This window comes from Nicotiana tabacum, chromosome 21 (genome assembly GCF_000715075.1).
Source record: "Nicotiana tabacum cultivar K326 chromosome 21, ASM71507v2, whole genome shotgun sequence".
Lineage (NCBI taxonomy): Eukaryota > Viridiplantae > Streptophyta > Magnoliopsida > Solanales > Solanaceae > Nicotiana > Nicotiana tabacum.
The window spans coordinates 87969389-87972809 of NC_134100.1; positions in this window are offsets into that span (position 1 = coordinate 87969389).

The window sequence follows — 3421 nt, forward strand, 5'->3', positions numbered from 1 at the left end:
CACCAATAGACAACAAGAGTTCATAACAACATAATGGAAGTAATAAAAGAAGTAGCTCAGAGATAAAATGTTCAGCTCGTTCACAGTTCCAGATAAAATAGGCCTGCTTTTCAAGTATATCAGCGAAAACCCAAATCTTTTACCGAAATCACCAAAATATGAGTACGTTATGTAAAACTGTGATTTTTTTCAAATATGTTTCAACAACAAATAGATTGTTTCATTTTCAAATGGCATGAGGAAAATACATCTATATGCCTATACGTCAATGAGTGTGTGAAGTCACGAAAGACGCAATATCGTACAACATGAGGAAAAATGCATCTCTATGCCTGTATGTCAAGTGTGCATGTCAATGCGATGCAACTCAGTAATAAAACCATATGCATACTCTCAGAGTATCATTTCACTCAGTCCTTCCAGTCACTCAGTCCTCGCAGTCACTCAATCCTCCCAATCACTCAGCACTCACACTCGACACTCGACACTCGACACTCGACACTCACACTCAGTAGGGGAGGCTCCTTCTGTCCTAGCGCTATAATCTGCACGGACAACTCACGTGCTATAGTATCAATATCTGGATGCACGGACAACTCACCTGATGCACGGACAAATCACGTGCTATAATAAGCCAACCTGGCATGCTGCAGCGTGCAGCTCGATCCCATAATTATCCTTACAATCAGGCCCTCTGCCTCACTCAGTCATCAATATCTCCAATCTCTCAGGCTCACAATGTCATGATACTAGCCCAAAATAATGATATGATGTATCAATAAATAACAACAGAGACTGAGATATGATATTCAATGAATGAATATGACTGAGTATGAAATTGCAGTTTAAACATATAATAGAATAGTAGAAATGACCTCAGTGGGTCCCAACTCCGTGTAAATTCATCATAATTTACTCTAAAGCTTACAATTTAATAATTTACAAAAATTTCCAACTTCGCTCGAAATATCAACAGTGGGCCCACGTGTCGGAATCCAACGAAACTCACAAAATCCGACAACACATTCAATTATGAGTCCAACCATACTAATTTTACTCAAATCCAAGTCCAAATCGATGTTCAAATCTCGAAAATTCATTTTATGGAATTGTAGAAAATTCTTCCGATTTTTCTTGAAAAATCAATAATCTAACGCCGAAAACGAAGATGAATTCATGGAATATAATCATAAGGGAGTCAAGAACACTTACCCCAAGTTGTGTGGTGAAAGTTGCCTCTAAAAATCGCCCAAACCGAGCTCCCTAACTCTATTTTCGTCAGAAATGGCAAAAACCTCCCGTTTATAGGGAGTTTTAGTGTTCGAGCGCCACAGGTGGCGTGGGGCGCTGCCTGTGGCGTAGTTTCCAGCATCCCAAAAATTTCCAGTGCCAGGGCTAGTGCCACACACTACCCTGGGCACTGGCGGCGACGGAAAATCTTTCCTGACACAGAAATGGGCATAACTCTCTCATACGATGTCCGAATTCGACGATTCCTTTTGCTATGGCTCCGTAATTACAATACAGATCTAATGCTACAATCAAAACTAAATTTGGAGCTCATTTGATTAATGTGATACCACTTATACTTGAAGAAACGACGTCAAAACATTCTGAAAATATCCAAATTAAATTATGTTAATTACCACTTATACTTGAAGAAACGACGTCGAAACATTCTGGAAATATCCAAATTAAATTATGTTAACCATCCGAAATCTACCCGAGGCCCTCGGGACCTCAACCAAATATACCAACAAATTCTAAATCATCATACGAACTTAGTAGATGCCTCAAATCACATCAAACAATACTAAAACCACGAATCATACCCCAATGCAAGCTTAATGAACTTTAAATCTTTCAACTTTCAAACCTTACGCCGAAACATATCAAATCAATCCGGAATGAACTCAAATTTTGCGTACAAGTCATAAATGACATAACGAAGCTATTCTAATTTTCAGAATATGATTTCGACCCCGATATCAAAAAGTTAACTCCCCGGTCAAACTTTCAAACTTTAAATTTTCTATTTTCGCAATTTCAAGCTAAATTTAACTACGGACTTCAAAATGAATATCCGGACATACTCCTAAGTCCAAAATCACTATACGGAGCTATTGGAACCATCAAAACTCCATTCTCGAGTCGTCTGCACAAAAGGTCAAATCGGTCAACTCTTTTCATTTAAGCTTCTAAACAAGGATTGTTCTTTTAGTTAAATCCCAAATCATCCGAAAACCAAAGCCGACAATTCACACAAGTCATAATACACATTATGAAGCTGCTCAAGACTTCAAATTGTCGAAAGGAGCGTAGATGTTCAAAATGACAAGTCGGGTCGTTATATACATAAAATTAGCTCCTCCATTTACTCTGACTCTTGAAGAACTTGATGAGGTATGTTCCTGGGAAATGTTTGGCACTATCAATTTACATTTGTTAGAAATATTTGAAGATGTTTTTTTTTACAAACAAGTTAGGAACTTCTTTTGTTAGAACAACTACATATCGTACTAGATTACATTTAGGCTCTTCAAATGTGCAAGGTCACATTGTACTATATCCCATCATGTATTTTGTTATGATGTCGATCAGTTCTATAATATTAGGATCATTTGGATTAAAAAAATAAATATTTTAAGAACTTGTATCACATTTATGAAGGGGAGTCTTGGAGCAACGGTTAAGTTATCTCCGCATGACCTATATATAGGTCACGAGTTCGATTTGCATCTGGGTAGGCTGCCTACATCATATCCCCTTGGGGTGTGGCCCTTCCACGGATTCTATGTGAATGCGGAATGATTTGCGCATCGGGATATTCATTTTGTTTTATCACATTTATATCCACTATGAATTAATAAGGTTTTTCATGGTGATTCTTCATGGCGGCTCTTTAGTCATCACAAAAGCAAGGATTTTGGTGGTGAATATTAGGAGTTGCCATGAATAAGTTTCATCAGTCAGGATATTATCAGTAGTGGTGTACGCAGGATTTTTCATAAGCAGTGTCACAATTTGAAAAAATGAACAAATAAATAATGTGCGACTTTAATTAGTCGCTACTGAAGGTCTCATTTCTTGTAGTGTTTGCGTGTTGGTATTACTGCAGATGCTTTCTTGATTTTGATTATCTATTTTCTCATATTACGAACTGTTTCGTGCAAAACTGAAAAAAAAATGATTAAAACCACTCTCATTTTTGCAGTTGATAAGTGTATATGGAAAAGCACCAAAGGAAACTGAAAAGAGAGCGGAAGAACTCAAGGCGCAGAGGAAGGAAAAGCTTATGGCAAATGCTTGAACACAATAAGATAACAGAGGAATAAAATTCAAGTCCAATTATTCAAACTCGGTTAGATATTGCTATGTGTGTATTTTAAATTAATAAATGTATCATAAGAATAGTTGGGAT